Source organism: Canis lupus, chromosome 9 (assembly GCF_048164855.1).
Source record: "Canis lupus baileyi chromosome 9, mCanLup2.hap1, whole genome shotgun sequence".
Taxonomy (NCBI): Eukaryota; Metazoa; Chordata; class Mammalia; order Carnivora; family Canidae; genus Canis; species Canis lupus.
Window position 1 is genome coordinate 25,768,106 of NC_132846.1, and position 20,127 is coordinate 25,788,232.

A 20,127-nucleotide genomic window follows, 5' to 3' on the forward strand; every position below is an offset into this window, starting at 1 on the left:
GAAAACATTAAACCACTAATGACATAAACTGAAGATGACACTAACAAATGGAAAGATATTCCATATTCATAGATTAGAGAAGCCAGTATTGTTAAAATATCTATACTACCCTACAGATTTAATGCAATCCCTAATTAAAATGCCAACAGATTTTTCACAGAACTAAAACAAATACTACTAAAATTTGTATTACAGATTTTTCACAGAACTAAAACAAATACTACTAAAATTTGTATTGAACCACAAAAGACTCTGAATAGCCAAAGTAATCTGTGAAAGAAGAATAAAGTTAGGGGAGCCTGGGTGGGTCTGTTGGTTAAGTTTTCAACTCTTGACTTTAGTTCAGGTCATGATCACCTGGCTGTGGGATCAAGTGCTATGTCAGGTTCTGTGCTCAGTGGGAATCTGCTTGAGATTCACTCTCCCTCTCCCTCCGTCCCTCAACTCCCAAACTCTACAAATAAATAAATAAATCTTTTTAAAAAAAAGAAGAAGAAAGTTGAAAGTATCACAATCCCAGATTTCAAGATATACTATAAGACTACTCTAAATAGTACCTCAGCACAAAAACAGTCACATAGATAAATGGAACAGAATAAAGAATACATAAATGAACCGTAGTCTATATGGTCAGTTAATCTATTACAAAGTGTTCAAGAATATATAATGAAGAAAAGACAGTCTCTTCAACAAATGATACTGGGAAAACTGGACAGCTATGTGTAAAGGAATGAAACTGGACCACTTTTCTACACCATACATAAAAATACATTCAAAATGGACTAAAGACCTAAATGTGAGACTTGAAACTATAAAAACCCTAGAAGAAAACAAAGGCAATGATTTCTTTAACATTAGCCATAAAAACACTTTTCTAGATATGTCTTCTCAGGTAAGGGAAAGAAAAGCAAAATTAAACTACTAGAGCTACACCAAAATAAGATGCTTTTGCAAAGTGAAGGAAAACAATAAAACTAGATAACTTGCTGAATGGAAGAAGATATTTGAAAATGATATTATACCTGATAAGGGATTATAAAATATAAAGAACTTACCAAAATATATAAAGAACTTATACAACTTGACATCAAAAAACATAAGCATAAATAGGGCACTGGGTGGCTCAGTCAGTTAAGCATCTGGCTCTTGATTTTGGCTCAGCTCCTCACCTCAGGGTTATAGAGTCAAGCCCTCCATCAGGCTCTGTGCTAGGCATGGAGCCTGCATATGATTTTCTCTCCCACTTTCCCTCTTCTTTTCCTCCCTTCTCTCTTTCAAAATAAAAAAAGCACAAATAATCTGATTAAAAATGGGTAGAAGATCTAAACAGATATTCTTCCAAGGAAAACATAGAGATGCCCAACAGACGCACGAAATGATGCTCAATATCACTCATCATCAGGGGAATGCAAATCAAAGTCATAATGAGATATCACCGTCCACCTGTCAGAATGACTAAAATCAAAAATTCAAGAAATAATATGTGTTGGTGAGGATGTGGAGAAAAAGCAATCCTTGTTCTCTGTTGATGGGAATGCATATCGGTGCATCCACTGTGGAAGAGAATAATAAGGTTCTTCAAAAATTTAAAATAACACTACCATATGATCCACTGATGTCACTACTGGATACTTAACCCAAAGAGAATGGAAACACCACTTTGAAAAGATATATGCACCCTTATGTTGACTGCAGCATTTACAACAACAAAGCTATGGAAGCAGCCCAAGTGTTCATCCCTAGATAAATGGAAATGGGTAAAGAGGTGGTATACACACACATACACACACACATATACACACACAGGAATATTACTTGGCCATAAAAAGGAGTGAGATCTTGCTGTTTGCAATAATACAGATAGACCTACAGAGTGAAATGCTAACTGAAATAAGTCAGCCACAGAAAAACAAATACCATAAGATTTCACTCATATGTGGAATTTAAGAAATAAATGAGGGCAGCCCCAGTGGCTCAGTAGTTTAGCACCGCCTTCAGTCCAGGGTGTGATCCTGGAGACCAGGGATCAAGTCTCACGTCGGGCTCTTTGCATGGGGCCTGCTTCTCCCTCTGCCTGTGTCTCTGCCTCTCTCTCTGTCTCTGTGTCTCTCATGAATAAATAAATAAAATCTTTTTAAAAATAATTAAAAAAAAGAAACAATGAACAAAGAGAAAAAAGAGACAAAAAAACCAGACTTTTAAATGCAGAGGACAAACTGCTGGGGGCCAGAGTGGGGTGTGTAGAAAAACAGTGAAACACATGAAGAAGAGCAAAAAAAGAACAGAAAAGAAAATCACCTTCAATAATAATAATAATATAATTATGTACAAGAAACTTTGAAGTTAAATACAAAAAGCAGTAATGCAGAAAAAAAAAGAAAGCAGTAATGCAAAGTGCAATTTAAAATGTAATGCTAAAACAACAGTAAAAGCAATAATGTTTTTGTATAAAAGAACGATCTTGTAATGTCATTCTCCAATCAAGGTCTTAACTTTATAGAAAACTGAACACATAACAGCAAAATATTAATCTAAATATCTTCCACAAAATGACATTTTTGTGTCCTATTTTTCTTAAGGGAAATAGTATAAAAATTTGAAGTTTTATTACATGAAGCTTTCTACATTTGCAACTTTGAAGTTCATCAGATATACTTTTCATTGTTTTCACCTGGAAGTATAATCTACTAATATCTACAGCTAAAACCTTAAATACTCTTGTATGTTTTATAGATGGAAAAAATACACATTTCACTGAATCTAAGGTTGTTAACACTTTTTTTTCTCAAAATAGAACATCTGATGACCTCTTGTATGTGTGTATGCCCGAGAGGAACCAGTCTGAGTCAGCCACCAGTAATCTACACCCTCCTGTATCTACATGGACATTCTCACATCAACCCTTCACCATATTCTTCCTGGTATTTCTCAGGGGCAGCTGATCTGCACAGTGGGAATATTTGAAAGCCCATCAAACATTTCATTAATCTCATAATTTGCTCACAGGGATTTGTATGAACTAAGCTGGGTACCTCAACTTGAAGATAAATATTATGGGGAATTGCATCCCCAGCCCCAGGGTATGAATGAGATACTCTATACACAACTTTTCTATTGGATCCTATGGTACTTCCCAAATGGTTTCTGACTAAAAGTTGAATCATGTCTCCAAATAGTATATTTTAGAAAAATAAAAAATAACTACTCCAGAAACTTCTAGGGCTAAGCCTTAGACTATCAACAACAAAAACAAAAATCTGAAATAAACACACTCTTGCTTTGATGGCACTGTTCTTTATGGGCATTGAGTCAGTGTGGGGGCACAGTGAAGGAGACAGAAACTACTGTAACACTGCAAGAGAGAGCAGCATTTAATCTTTAAAACCTTTGATTAGGTCTTTTCCCTCTAAATCAAACTTGTGAAATGGCTTCCTCCTAATAATGTCAGAAGCCATGTATCATGCAGTCAGTGAACCCTCCAAGGTTCTTTGAACCACATCTTCCTTGCCTCTTATGAATTATCACTGCATCTTATGAGATCAGGAGTCCTGAAACTACAGGTATTATTACATCATTTTTTACCCCTTCAGGCTGAAATGTATACCTAAATACACTTGTCCTTATCTGAAATTAAGAGTTTTTCAGCTTTCTTGGAAAGAACTTAACAAAGCTACATGCAGCAAATACTAACTAAAATGAAATTTATCTCATCATTGTGCTGTTACCTTAATCACAAATTGGGTATTTAGAGATGGCCATTATTTCTTCCAGTCTAGCTCATCAAGGAAACAAATGAGATTTACTACAGAATATGCCAAAAATGAAAACTTCAATTTGCTTCTTCCAGAGTGGCAATGGCAGGCAGAGAATCTTTAGGATTTGGCCTGCCAATTTCCCCAATGTTTCTCTCCACTGAGAAATCACTGCCACTGCTTGTGACTAACCCCAAGAAGGACAACGTCCCCAGCCTGTCAGAAAAATGCCTTTCAGAACCCAGAATGCAGAAATCAGTGTGACAGTGACCCACACCCAAAGTCCCCTTCTAAACAGAGCAGAAGAGTGATTATCACTAAGCAAGAATGAGTCAGACTCCACTCTCCCGGACTGAGAATTTAGCAAACACCAGAACATGGGTAACACATGTGATTTTGACAATCTCTAGTTCTCTAACTCAAAAATGTATATATTTTTTTATTTCCATTTAACAAAATGAGACACTTTACAGTGAGGCTTAGTAAATTTCAAAGTCTATTTTTAATTTTACTCTAAAAAACAAATTTTGTTTTGTTTCATTTTGCCATGCTGCAACTTCATTTTTAAAAGGCCAGATATTCCTTTATATCTTTGGAATTTAGGAAGAAAGAAGGGAATACAGAAATAAAATTATCAGCCATGTATATACTGATAGGAAAAACATATTTTTATTAAATTACTTGGTACCAGGACACCTGGGTGGCTCAGTGGTTGAGCGTCTGCCTTTGGCTCAGTGCATGATCCCGGAACCCGGGATCCCGGATTGAGCCCACATTGGGCTCTCTTTGAGGAGCCTGCTTCTCCATCTGCCTATGTCTCTGCTTCTCTTTCTCTGTCTCTCATGAATAAATAAATAAATCTTAAAAAAAAAATTACTTGGTACCATAAGAGCCAAAGTAAAAACATCTGTCTAAATCATGCAATGTGAAACATAAGCAATTCTTAGTAAATATCATTCACCTTATATTTTTCTTTAAATCTTAAGCTTTGGCAATCTCAAAAACATACATTCTTTGCTTCTACTTCACAATTGCACTAATTCTCTTAATCTCAATGAATAAAGGTGGCGCTTATTTATCTGTTTTTTTTTTTTTTTTTTTCCTCATGAACTTAGGGCCATTTAAAAAAATTGATTTAGAGTCTTCTGATTTTTCTTAAATTATGTTTCTGGATTTAAATATCCCACTGTCTTCCCTGCCCTGCCAAGTTCGTTTGATAGATAAATTCCAATGAATGACGAAGCTAATTGTGATTCAGATCACTAGCTGTGTCCACCTTTCCAGGTGCCCTATAATGAATCATCACTCATGTATTATCTTACACCTCAACTTTTACTGGCCCACTCTCCTTAGGGATTTACCTTACCAAGGCAAATATTATAATTTTACATTATCAATATAATTTAAATAAATCACTAAAACTGTCAAAGATTTAAGAAAAGAAAACTGGAATTTATTCTTTCAACAGCAATTTTCTGCCACAAGTAATTTCTCCCACACTTGTTTAACGTTATTGGTAAATAAAAACAATGAATGTGTATGTATCCCCTTAATTAAAAAGTCTCCGCGGGTGCCTGGGTTACTCAGTAGGTAAAGAGGCTGCCTCTGGCTCAGGTCATGATCTCAGGGTCCTGGGATCAAGACCCATACTAGGCCTCTCCCTCTCCCTCTGCCCCTGCCCCCTGCTTATGCTTGTTCTCTATCTCTCTAATAATTAATTAATAAATAAAATCTTTATTAAGTAAAGTATCTAGGGATGCCTAGGTGGCTCAGCGGGTGAGCGTCTGCCTTTGGCTCAGGGTGTGATCCTGGAGTCCCGAGATCAAATCCAGCATTGTGCTTCCTGCATGGAGCCCACTTCTCCCTCTGCCTATGTCTCTGTCTCTGTCTCTCTCTCTGTCTGTCTTTCATGAATAAATAAATAAAATCTAAAAAAAAATGTTCCTAGAGATAAAAAAGTTTAATCTTTCTAATGTTGCTAATTTAAAGTACTGGGTTTGGGGGCACTTGGGTGGCTCAGTCAGTTGAATGTCTGACTCTTGATTTCAGCTCAGGTCATGATCTTCAGGGTCATGAGATCAAACCCCAAGTCAGGCTCCATGTTGGTCATGGAGTCTGCTTAAGATTCTCTGTCTTCTCTCTCTGTTCTTCCCCTCTACTCCTGCATGCATGTGTGCATTCTCTCTCTCTCTCCCCCCAACCTCAAAAAAATAAATAAATAAATAGGAGACACTGGATGACTCAGTAAATTAAGTGTTAGGACTCTTGATTTCAGCTCAGGTAATGATCTCAGGGTCGTAAGATCGAGCACCACATTGGGATTGGCATTGCACTTGGATTCTGCTTCAGATTCTCTCTCTCTCTCTCTCTCCCATTCTGCCCCCCCGCCCCCCCCCCCCCCCGCCTAAGTGTAGGCCTGCATGCTCTTTCTCACTCTCTTTCTAAATAAATTGATAAATACATCTTTAAAAATAAATAAATAAAGTACTGGGTTTGAAGTTGGGTTTCCTGCGTTGGAAATACTAGCATAAAATCTTGGGTAGTCTTGCCTTCCTTGTGTATAAAATGGGAACAATAAAACTTTTTACTTCACACTGCTGTAGCAATCATATTCGATAATGTGTATCTGAAGATTACATTGGCACCTGGCTCATAGCACTAAGCATTCAAAGTTTTAGTTGTTGGCAGCCTGAAATTTCCATGTATGCAACAAACGTTGAAGGAATATTACTGCTAATTAGTAAAATCATTACATTTTCTTCCCAGTAATTTACCTAAAACAAAATGAAAAAAATCTGTAAAAATGATACTAACTTTAGATAAACTGTCCACATAATGAAATGATCAAATTTGTCAACAAATCTAAACGTCTCTTTTTGAGGCCCATTGATAAAGTAAATAAATGAAAATTATAGCTGAAAATTTCAACTGAAACTGGTGCTTTTCAAGAATAAATTGACTTAGTATCATAAACCATTTTTAAATAAATAAAAATGAAAAAAAAACTTAGTGAATAACAAGTAGGTATATTTACAGAGAAGTATTTCAGATAGGCTTTTATCTAATTAATCACCTAATCAGCATTCTTAGAAATATATTTTAATACTCAAAGTGCAAAGCATGCATTTGCTTTGCTACGATAATCTTAAAAAAAACCCACAAACATTTGCAAAAATTTCAAAGACATACCAAACAATTATAAAATGACATTTTCAATACTGAGGTTTCAAGAACTAAAATGAATAATGGAGGAATGACACAAGCCAAAAATGTTATTATGCAGATGAAGCCTCTATTTTAATTAAGGGCTTAGAACAAGAGATCTGAGGGTCTAAATCCAGAGCTATTTTGACATATATCAAATGTTCCTTAATTTCCAATTAAAGGCCTTTTGACAGGTTCTCATGTCGATATGTTCCTATTAGCTACCAGTACCTTTAAGTGGTGTTTTGTCACTGACCTACATTAGTATATCAAATATGACAGCAAATTAATGGCTTCACACAATAATAATTCAGATTACAATCTCTAGTCAAACATTTAGAAGAGCACCTCAATAGCATTGAAACATGAATACCTCTGCTTCAACTCTATTTGATGAGACATTAGAGAAAAATTGAATATAATAAATATTTTTAGAGATGCTCAGAATCTTTTTTTTTCCTTTTACTTAGGGTTTAGTACAGAGGCTAAACTTTCTCTTTAAGTAAATGAAAAATAATTTTGAGAGATCTAAGTACAAAGTCTTTGATATGATATATGTATACATATGCCCACGAGAACCTCAAATAAAAATTCAGGTTGGCGTGACGTTTGTCCCTATTTTTTTCTTCTTCATATAAGATGACAGGTTAAGATATGTGACCTTTTAACATTCTTGAAATGGAGACTGCTAAACAGCATGCTGAGGAGGTAAGGGCTTTTATACTTTCTGAAAGAGTTTGTCTAAAGCTTCCAATTATATTTTCTCAAGAAAAGCTTCCTATAGTGCTTGTCAGCACTGAGGAAGTCTTCCCCTGGAACAATCTTATTTTCCATAAGCCATTTACAGGCGGAGGGGTCTCAATTTGGTTATCTAGGAAAAAGTGTCAAACACTGTAAGGCCTGTTCTACTCTAGACTCTTCTCATCTATTCTTATTCTAGAGTACACAAGCATTAACCTATGATTTGGCCAAGGTATCATCTATATGATGGCTCACAAATTCAAACTGCCAACATAGACTGTGGTCTTGCCCTCCAGGTCCCTAAATCTTACTGTCTACTTGACAGTTTCTCTTGAATATCTTAATATATTCTAATACATCCAAAATATATAATATATACCTATAATTTAGGTATTACCTAAATTAATTTACCTATATTATATAATATATATAATATAGCCATAACTCAACACCTCTCACTACTCAAAAAAGATGTCTTCTTTCAGCTTTCTCTGTGTCATTGGATGGCAATACCATCAGAAAAGTTTCCTGTACTAGATACCTAGACCTCACCCTTGACACCATTACCAAGAGCTGTTGACTTTTCCTCTTAATTGACTCTTTTGCTCCAGTTTCAGCACAAGCATACCATCCCAAGCCACTATCATCTGTCATGCAGGCGACTACAAAATCATTCTGATGACCCCTTTCCAATTGCATCTCCAGACAACACATTAGTGGTATTTTGAAATGACTGTATCAATTCCTTACTTAAGAATCCTCAGAAAAACAAAACAAAACAAAATCCTCAGTGGTTCCCTAATGCTTTTAAAATAAAATGGCTATGACTAGGATTGTGGAAACCCTGATAATTCTTTCCCTGCTTCCACATGGCATTCAAACTCTCCTCATTCTCCCTTCCAGTCCCTGAACTTGCCGGATTTCATCCTGGCCCAAAGCCTCTGCCCATATTGTTCTCTCTGGTTCCAAAGTCCTTTCCTCTGACCTTATGCTAGTTATTGTTTACAACTCCTTCCAGTGTTTTCACCCCAGGAACATGTTCCCTGGCTCCTCTGAATAAATCAAATCCTTTACTCATGGGCCCTCAGAACAACATGGGCCTCTTCTTCATAGCACTCATCATAGATACAATTCTACATACACTTCCATAATGTAATTATGTGGTTATTATTAATTATGTGAGTCTCCTCCAGTTAGAAGTAAACTCCATAATAGCAGGAACTGTGACTTATTTTACTCAGCATTATATCCCAAATGCTTACCACTGTGTCTAGCACATGATACATTTCTTTAAATGTTTACTGAATAAATGTATGATGCAGTGAAAAACAACAGCATAGAAAGACATAGAGTACAAAAGAGGGAGGAAAGGGAGGAAGGAATGAAGGTCATTGCAAAAAAGCTACACATAATTCCTGACTATATACATACTCTAGAAGTATAATTTTACAGATTACTCAGATGATTATTTTCAAAAGTTCTATCTTTTCCTCACTGATTGTCATTCTGACAAATGGGACTAATTTAGGTTCATATCTTTCCTGATAAAATAATTTACATCATAATTTTCCTTAGCCTGAAGGCACAGCCTTTTGCTATCTTCCCCATAGTCTCTTTATTATGTGGCTATTTCTACATATGAAATATCTTAGAATGTGCTGCTTAAAATGCATATTGTGATTTATAATATAATATCTTTACTAAGTGTTACATTACAATATCCTTCTTACTGGTTGGTGGATCTTCAGTCATCTGTTATTCTGGACTAGAACAACAGACTATCTGCCTTATGAAGGCAAAGCACAAATACTGACATTTATAAATAATATCCTTGAGCTTGACAAAATTCAAATCAACCATCTCTTCCCAATCAGTCTTTGAAATGGTACATTTCCGACTTGCACACAAACTGTAAAATATCTATTATAATCTACAAAATTCTATCGGCTTTCAAATAATGAAATGGTTTCTACCTAGAGTTAGATATTTATTAGCCTGTTAAGTTTATGTCAGTCCTTCTAGTACATCAATATCTTATAAACTAAAAAATTGAAAGTATACCCCATTTTCAATCAGCACATGCTACTGAACTCCAATTTTCAGAAAGAAGGTGTCAGGGATATTTCATCTCTTCAGGTTCATCTCTACATTTTCTGTAGACCTGCTAAAAATTAGCAGAGGTTTATTTTTCAATGATGGATATATTCACTGATGTCTTAAACTACTAATTTTGATGTGGGGGGGGGCGGTGGGGATAAGGTAACATTATAGCCTACTACCTTGAATTATGTTGGGTTATGACAGCAGTAAAAGAATCATACTTCAAATGCTTTCAAAGTTGTTGTATTATAACAAAAAAGATGTTATTTATTATAGACTGAATGCGTAACCCCTCCAAAATATGTTGGATTCCTGACCCCCAATACTTCAGAATGTGACCTTATTTAGAGGTAGAAATTAACAGAGGTAATCAAGTTGAAATGAAGTCATTAGAATGAGCCCTGATTCATGTAACTGATGTCCTTATCAAAAGGCGAAATTTGGACACAGACATACACACCAGAAGAACACCATGTGAATAGGAAGACAGAGATTGAGGTGATTGATGCATCCAGACATGCCAAGAAACACCAAAGATCGCCGGCAAACCACCAGAAATTAGGGAAGAAGTATTAAACAGATTCTTCTTCACAGCCCTCAGAAGGAACCAATCCTGCCAATACCTTTATCTCAAACTTCTAGCCTTCAGACCTGTGATACAATAAATTTCTTATTACTCACGCCACCCAGTTTGTGGTACTTTCTTATGGCAGCCCTAGGAAACTAATACATTACTGAACAATTAATGGGAGAGGTGAGATGTTCACAACTTGGCATTTTCCCTGATAATGTGATGATACAGTCACCAAAATGGATAGGGGATAGCAACACATCCATTCATCTTTCCTTCCTCCCTGTCCCCTTCTTTTTTCTTCTTTCTTCCACTCTCCCTTCCCTCCTGTGCTATTTTTTTTCTCTCTGCTCTCCTTCCTTCTTTCCTTCCTTCTTTTAGATAGCATGATGAATATCACAGTCTCAATCTCCAAGAATGCTATTAAAAAAGAAACGTGAGTTTTCTGAGTAGAGAAGTCCATTATTTTATCCTTAAATGCAGTAAGAATAAAGGAGAAATAGTTAAAATCTAAAAATTTTATCAAAAACATAAATTCTCCTCTATTTTTCCTGGAGGGGAATAGCCTGGATTTAAGAGATTTAAGACTAACTTGAGTATCTGTATTTATACTAAAGTTAGGAGAAAGCCATCTATCTCTGCCATTTACTCATAAAACACTTAACCCATATAAAACTAACCCAAAACTTATAAGAGTTAAAGGCCAAAGGGGACATAAGCACAGATTTCATTGTCAGAGGAGTTCTAAGAACACTCTATGGAATACTATGGAAATGATTACACCTTTCCAGGAAAAACAGAAAACACATATGTGTCTCAAAATGACATATTTGAAGGTGAAAGAAAGCAGATAGAGTAGATTGTGGTTCTGAGTGATTAGCTGGCTCTTCTTTCTTAGCTTGAGAGTGGAAACACACACACCTACACAAACACACACACCTACACAAACACACACAAACCCCAAGGTGAATTTTCAATTAGTTCTAGGTAATCCTATACATTGGCTGTTGAGGTTCTCTCTTGTGTGGTGGCAGGACTAACCAAGGTCATGGCAATTAGGACATAGTTTATTGGTATTTTTACTTGTCTTTCAATTCATTGCTTTTTGACATAGCTTGTATTCAATAGAGCATTAAGATCACATGTAATAATTACCACAAATTTTATTTATCAAATGAAATGTCTTGACCAAAAGATGCATTCCACTGCTAGTTGTCATACCCTGGTTGCCTTAAAGACTGTCAACTGAAACCTGACATCAGGCTGCTGGCCTTGCCAGTGTTCAATGCCAGTTGTCCTCAAACTGGGAATGAGGTTATCTTCTCCTTTTGAGTGGATCCTCCTGTACTACAGAAAGATCTCGCAAGAACTATTAAAGCTAACTAACAGTTATCCAGTACTCTGTGGTACTAAACTTACTATGATTTTATCTGAGCCAGAGAAAAAGGAAAAATTGCCATACTATGTAACAAGTAACAGTTTGGCTATACAAGTTAAAGATGCTTATAAAAAAGGACACAAGATCTTTATAAGGATGTAGTCACACTACATTACCAAAATAAGCTTCTACAATATTTTAGTCTGGAAAATTGATATCTCCTTTGTTCATCTTCTCTGCCATTAATAGCTATTGATCACTATTTTCAGAAAGAGAATAGCAATTGTTTAATAATTTGTTTTGTAATGATTTAACAAGGCCCCTTTCAGTTCTGGAAATAATGATTTTATAACTGCCTGATGCATTTTACTTAGACAGAAATAGCTAGGTTGTTTGTTATTAAAATGCTAAAAATGACTTTTTTCCAAAATACTGAACTTCACATGTAATAGTAAAGTGAGTAAGGAAAGAAATAGAGAGATTCCAAGATATTCTATATAAAGAAAAGTATTTCTATTCACAGTGTTCTATTTGGATTGATTCCCTGTCATCAGAGACACAGACTGATCAGACAGGGGCCCATATGTCACAAAGCATGTGTTTTTAAAAACTTAGGCAGCAGAAATTGCCATAAATGGCAGACTAACCAGTTGTAAGGGGAGGAGCCAAGGGGCCCTACATATAAAATAATATTTTTTCTTCCTTAATCTTCCTTTACTGACATGTTTTGAAGTGTCAAAATTAGGTCAGCATCTGATAGCAGTTTTGGGAAATAGGTTTGCAATGTAATTTGTTACTGCTCCATCATCATCATCATCATCATTATCATTATTTTAGTATTAGTGATCTCTAGAAAGAAAATAACAGACTGAAAAATAAAACTTACTGCTAAAATTTAATGAACTCAAGCAACCTGATAAGGAGATACAGATCCTGGAGAAACAACTCAATCTGATTTTATCCTTCAGGAACAGGCTGGAATAGAGGAGGCAGGGCTTTTTTTTTTTTTTTTTTTTTTTTTAAATTTTTTTTGGAGGCAGGGCTTTTAATGCAACACTACCCAAAAAAAACATGGCTTGCATATAAAAAAAAGTAATTTCAATGCCATATCCATATCTCAGATTTTATGCATCATCTGTGGGTATTCAGATTCTCCATTTGGATTGACAGAGTACAATAATTCTAGATTTTATGAAGTGTAGACTAGCATTATTTTTTAAATTTTGTTTATTTAACTAAAATCTGATATTTTTTCAGCACCGTGAGCCATGATACAAATACATGAGATATTTTACCAGCATTGGATTATATTAGCATAACCGCTCCCCACACCACTCCTCGTCACCATGCTTTCTAGCACAACTCTCACTTGCTCTCACAAACACATACATCTCTCTCCCTTGGGAACTGCTTAGTATTAATAGGAAGTTTGTGGTTGCCTCAAATAATAAATGAGAGAAAGCCTTAAGACTGTCAGAGAAGCATAGGGGCAAATTCTGGAGTAGTATAAGATTCTTCTCCTCATTCAAAGATTAACTCCAGCCACTGTTTTGGAATGAATTTTGTTAAGTCGTGTATATAGTATACAGCATATACTTCCATATAACACTTTTGAGTGACTTTATGCAAAGATTCAAAATAAAGGGCTCAATCATAGTTATTCTGAAGTGACCTTTGCCTAGACTTGATTAATAGATGTGATAAAATAAACAGTTCATTCCCTAAATAGGAGAAAAAGAAAAAAGACAAAGAAAAAAACGTTGCCTATAACTTTAAAAGAATTGCTAAACATTTTCAACTGAAATGGCATCCTCAGTTAGAATTAGCTTAAAATGCAGTCTTGAAAGTGGAGGTTGGCATAAGTGAGGTGGGAATAGGAACAGAGGGAATGTAAAATTAACTAGAAAGGAATGTAGTAAGAATAAGAGCATGAAATAGCATGAAAGAAATAGGTATTAGAAAAACTCAATGCCGAATAATTCCATTCAATTCAATGTAGGAAATACTTAATTGAGCAGATACTTTATCCAAAATGTATTAAGATCTATAAGACAAAATTGTATAAAACATTTTCTCTTGTAGCTCAAAATATAATTAGAAAAGACAAATATGAGGTAACTGGGTGATGGGCATTAGGAAGGCATGTGATGTAATGAGCACTGGGTGTTAAATGCAACTGATGAATCATGAAATTCTACCCCTGAAATTACTAATACATCATATATTAACTAACTTGAATTTAAATAAAATCTTTTAAAAAAGAAAAAATAAATTTAAAAAGAAAGAAGAGTAAATGCATTATTGTTGTCCATGGACCAGCTGTATCAGAATCACTGGGAATGCATGTTAAAAATGACATTATATTAATCACTCAGAAAATATTTTTTTTAACTTTTATTTATTTATGATAGGCACACAGTGAGAGAGAGAGAGGCAGAGACACAGGCAGAGGGAGAAGCAGGCTCCATGCACCGGGAGCCTGACGTGGGATTTGATCCTGGATATCCAGGACCGCGCCCTGGGCCAAAGGCAGGCACCAAACCACTGCGCCACCCAGGGATCCCTCACTCAGAAAATATTACAGTTACCTTTTATCTAGAGAAAGTCAGAATATTTTCTTTCTTCAGTGCAAATTAGTACAGACCCTGGAATTTTCTGTGGACTTTCTGGCCAAGAAGTGTTGAACCAAATCATTGTTTTACCAAAATTATTACAAGAAATTTTTTCATGACTTTTTCCTTTCTGGTTTGCTTGACAAATATGATGATTATGCAAAGGAAATTCATTCACATTTATTTTTTCACCAGGAACCTCTGTCTGCCTCATTTAGATTCAGATATAAGTTGTTTAAGTTGTGTAAGTTCTGTAAGTTGTTTAAATTGTCATCTTTTAGAAGTTGTTTGAAATTCTTAAAATGTGAAGGGTTTTGTCTTGATTTCTGCTCACTAGTTATCTTACCTTGGTTAGAAAAGAAATGATGCAAAGTGCTATCAATGTTCAGCATCATATGAAGAAGTGAAGGAGAGGAGAGTGAGAAGGGAGGGAGGGGAAATTACACAGCCTTCAGAATAATTAAATAAAAAAGATGCAGGCTCCATATATGGCAAAGCAAACTTGGGGGAGACAGAGCAAGGAAAAATAGGCTCATGTATCTTAAGAAAAAACAGAAGAGTACTATTACAAGACTAAATAACAGGGCATGACAACAGTGTCCCAGCAAAATTTTGGAAGTACAGGCGAGCCTAAGCAGCAGAGGGAATAGGAAAGAATAAGAAGTAGAATGTGCTAAGAATGAGATCGGGAAATCACATGGAAGATATGGGCATGACAGGTCACAGATTCTGATTTGGGGGTTGGACACTCAGGATCTGACTTGATTTCTCAAATTACCCTTAACTAAGAAACTGAAATGGAGAATTCAGCAATGCTTAGTCATGAATCTGTCACTGGGATGATTGTACCATTCACTCATCCCAGAAAGCAGACATCTCAATCATGAGAATCATGGCTTCATGCCATGAGAAGAAGCTGTGGGGCTGGGTGACAGGCAGGGTCAATCCTTTTTCTCTTTGACCTGGGGTCTTTTTTTTTTTTTTTTTTATTGGTGTTCAATTTACTAACATACAGAATAACCCCCAGTGCCCGTCACACACTCACTCCCACCCCCCGCCCTCCTCCCCCTCCAACACCCCTAGTTCGTTTCCCAGAGTTAGCAGTCTTTACGTTCTGTCTCCCTTTCTGATATTTCTCCATTTATCATCCTAAGATAAGCATCTGCATTAAAACCTGCAGACTTTTTTTTTTTTTTTTTAAACCTGCAGACTTAAAGAGTCTATCTTCTGGATCGGGTGACCCAAGAAGCTGTATTAATGACTGACATTCACAATAAAATCTGAGAATCTGTTTCCTAATACAAAAACACTTTGGAAAGTACTGTAATAGATCTTCACTTAGCATAGCAAAGGGAAAAGGGAGGAAGAAACACAATGAAAACAGGAGGAATTCTGAAGGTGATCTCTCTGAGAAACTGGGACTGTGCTGACCTTTTCAAGACAAGTAGAACTTCATTGGGCACGTGCAGGAAAGGAGGATAGATATCAGGTGTAGGGTATAGCTACCACAAAATAAATCAAAACTCTGAAGGATATGTAAATATCCAATAATGGAACAGAATGAGAAAATCAAACAATATGACAGGTAGGCCAAACTAGTGAGGGCTATGAATTCTGGATTCAGGATCTAAGACCATATACTCTGGACAAACAAGGAACCACAGAAGGTTTCTGAGGATACATACGACTAAATCAGATTAAGTTATAAGGAGGCCAATTTAGGTGAGACGAACTGCAAGAGAATGCCCTTGACCACTGTGGGGGATTCTGTTGGGGATAAAAGGCTCAGTTAAGACACAGGTCAAGGGATTCCTGGGTGGTTCAGGCAGCTAATCCTCTGCCTTCGGCTCAGGTTAAGATCCCAAGGTCCTGGGATTGAGCCCTTCAAGATAGGACGCCCTGCTCTGTGGGGAGCCTGCTTCTCTCTCTGCTCCTCTCTCTTCCCCTGCTTGTGCTCTCTCTTTCTCTCCCTGTGACAAATAAATAAAATCTTTTTTTTTAAAAAGACACAGGCAGTGTGGAAGATCCCTCAAATGCATTTGGAATTCTAGACTAAGGAATGTGGGTTTTATTTAGCTATATGTTAAGCATGGGGATGACAGCAACAGACAGTAATGCAAGATGGAAGCAATGTGAATCTGAAAATAAATTTATGTGGAATTAACAGAAAAACTTAAAGATCTCAAATTTCTGCTAAATCATCTATTCAGCAGAATGATGAATGATGTCGAAAATCACATACTCCACTGAATTGTATTATCCAGACACATTCTCTCCACCCATATTCGGCATCCATAAAGATACTACTAGTAATATTTAAAGTGGATGTTATATGCTTGCCATGTGCCAGGAACTGTTCTATGTTCATTATACATATCAATTTAATCCTCACACTACTTCTCTGATAGAGGTACTATTCTCCTCAATTTGCAGATAGAGAAGAAATAGAGATTCAGAAAAGTAAAAGAACCTGCCCAGGGTCACAGAGCTGGTAAGAAGTAACCACTGTACTATTCTTTGCCTTAGATACCTTCTAAAGTATTCCTTTCCACTACATTTTCCTACCACTGACCTAGTCAAAGTTACTCTCATCTCTTACCTAAACTACACAACAGTCTCTGAATAGCTGTTCAGCCTTTAGTTTTTATCCCTTCTCAAGCCACTCTCCATTATGCGGTTACATCAGCTGTTCTGAAATGCAAGCCGCAGCATTACTCTGCCCTTAGGCGAATACAATAGTATACACATACACACACCGTTGTAGCATTCTGATAAACTCTTAATCACAGAGAGAAATTCAAGCAAATCGGTTATAGCTTGTCTTGGCTTTAAAAATAGAGATATTAAGTGTTAACGATCCCTGGAGTAGAATAATGTATTATTCGTTTCTTTCTACAGAGAAATCATTAATTTTGTTTCACCGAGGATATTTTTATCAGTCAAGGTCCTGTCAGGAATCGTATGCCGCTCTCAAAAAGCATGATTAAAGAGGTATTAATGAAGAGACTGTTTACCAAGGAAAGGCCAAAGATAAGGAAAAAGCAAGGAAGTAAAAGAGTGGGACTAGTGAAAGTGGGAAGCCAATCCCTAACCGGGGTCTGAAGATACAAGGATATCTACACCTGGCTAGACCAGTGGCCAGACAGGGCACCAGAACAAGGGCCATTGTTAAGGCAGAGGAATGGAGCTACTAACAAACTGTGGCTTCCTCAGAGAGTAAGCTAGGTGAATAAATTCTTAGTCTCCTACAAACCAATCTCATCCCCTTTGGTCTCACTAGTCTAATGGAATTAGAAGCTGGAAGATAAGGGGGCCCACTGGAGTCAGCCCACACAGGTCAGCTTCTCAAGGAACAGAGGAAGGGAGACAACAGTGGAGAGTGTGAATGGAGTCACTAATGGAGGAATATCCAGCCATTTGTTTTTGATATATGCCAGTCTTGTTCTTGACATTAAATTATGTAAATTAAAAAAATAAATAATGTAAATTAAGGCCTATGTGAATATAAGAAACAAGCATAGCATCTGACACTCATCAATAGAAAGGCCTGTTGGGCTTCCATTTCCCATTTGCCTTACTGCTAGACTCGTCTTGCCTCTCACCTACACAAAAATCAAGGATTTTTGGCAGGTAGAGACATGTATAAATGCTTACTGCCAACAAATAAATCGTAATGCAGAGCAAAACCAGATTAGTGTACTCCTCTTCCAGAAATACCACTTTCTTTACCCCTAGTGGCTCTTAGAATTGCTACCGAGATAATTTATTCACACTGTATAATATAAACTACTACACAAGACGTAAATATAATTACACACATATATGTACATATTATATATACATATTATATATACATATAATATATGTACATATATGTGTGTGCATGAATGTTTTCATGTTTTTAAATATACCCAGCTCTCTGTTATATATTTCACATAAAATTACTCACTGTTCATATAACTCTGGATAATGTATATCATCTATAGTTAGCACAGAAGAATCCTGATGCTTGAAGAAAGGTAGCAAATAAAAAAAAAGTTCACAAGTTCAGGAAAAGGTGGAAGCTAGAGTTCAAATCACAGGAACCTAATGCTAAGTTGCATTCTTAGTCACAACATTTTCCCACCTATAACTGCTGAATCACATAGAGAAATGTACTATCATACCTTTCTTTCTGAGACAACAAACAAAAATGCTGCTTACCCTATGATAACAAAAACAAATTCAGTCTTCTCTTAAATCTCTTTCATGATTAAAGGATTGAAGTGATTATTTAAACATCACCTTACATGTTTTTATTTTTTTGATCTGAGTACTCCACCATAGCAAAAAGAAATAAACAAAATCACCATCTGGAAGACAATGTGCATTTAGACAGAAATTCCTGAGGAAATAAAAGGGAAAGATTTTCTCCACCCTGTGTTGGTCACTCACTGTGAAACCCAGTATTTCCATCAACCCGGGGAAAATTTAATGATCAGCTGATGCAGTAGAAAAAAGTGTGAAGAGAGGATAATCACGTATGAGGGGATCTATTGTTTTTCTTCTAGAGTCTACAATCTAAATATATGCTAATATCATGCTTCATTTTAAAGATGGTAAGTAATACAACTCAATTTTTACAATGTGCACATTTTATGTGCTCCTGGAAGAGCCGCTGTTCACACTACATTCTCACTGCCTATCCTCCTGGAACAAAGTGGCAACTGTGAATTCATTGGTCTATCTGAAAGAACCCTGTCCTCAATGTGTATGTATGCAGCTGGTTTTGATATTTTTAAATTTGTCCTTGTTTTTATTCTTCCAGGTATCAGATGTGATTGATAGCAAGCAATCATCAAAGAAGAAGCCTGGCACAAAATATGTTACTGGAGTCATTTCCCATTATAAATATATGACAAAAACTACAAGTATACAACTCCAGTGTTTTTGAAATAGAAGTTAAGGATTTGTTTAGGACCTGCTGCCCCATTAACCAACTCAGATTGTGAAGAATAGAAGTGTTTTGGAGCATGCTGTGTCCTCCAAAAAAAGAAGATAAGAATTATGGCAACATGGGTAACTCACGTTTTGGATAAAGTAAACAGAGGAGGTGTTACACACTTCTTTATTTTTGGTTTTGATCTTAATTGCTTGCTTGATAAATACCACATATGTGATAGCCCATTAAACTAATCAATACTTTTAAAATGGTGTATATTATTTAAACTAGAGGAAAAATTCACAAGCCTAAGGGAAGAGATCAGGTATCATCTGGAAGAGACTAGGCGTTAAAAACAATAAGGAGAGAGAGATGGATTCTGCTGAGAACCAGAATGGATGGAATGCAGGAAACAGATTTTTTTTTTTTTTAAGAAGAGAGAAAGATATATACATATTCTTTGGGAAACTTCCCATTTTAATATTGGCAACTGATGCAAAAATGTTTGAGACACTTTATACACAAGTATTCAGTACTCTAAGCCACACACATGTGCAGGTGGGCAATAGTCCACAGACCCCCAGCTGTGCCTTCAATTATAAATAAAAGACATCATTCTTATGTCTGCAACTGTCTTCTCTGTCATTTGGTTGTTTCTTGATTTTTTTTTTTAAGATTTTATTTATTTATTCATGAGAGACAGAGAGAGAGAGAGGCAGAGACACAGGCAGAGGGAGAAGCAGGCTCCGTGAAAGGGAGCCTGACATGGGACTCGATCCCAGGTCTCCAGGATCACACCTTGAGCTGCAGGCGGCGCTAAACCACTGCGCCACCAGGGCTGCCCTGTT

General features: G+C 36.2%; 1 protein-coding gene and 1 long non-coding RNA gene across 6 annotated transcripts in view; one reads left to right on the forward strand and one right to left on the reverse strand.

Annotated features, from left to right (window-relative positions):
• LOC140639907 (uncharacterized) overlaps nucleotides 1-19,909 on the forward strand; it is a 29,554-nt gene extending 9,645 nt beyond the window's left edge. For all 3 annotated transcript variants that reach the window (XR_012036559.1, XR_012036558.1, XR_012036557.1), the window contains 3 exons: nucleotides 16,792-16,849; nucleotides 17,257-17,349; nucleotides 19,166-19,909. This is a non-coding gene — a long non-coding RNA (uncharacterized lncRNA). The remainder of the gene's footprint in view (nucleotides 1-16,791; nucleotides 16,850-17,256; nucleotides 17,350-19,165) is intronic.
• The window catches only part of MDGA2 (MAM domain containing glycosylphosphatidylinositol anchor 2), a 784,495-nt gene that overhangs the window by 460,387 nt on the left and 303,981 nt on the right, over nucleotides 1-20,127 (reverse strand). The gene's annotated exons all lie outside the window — the stretch shown is intronic.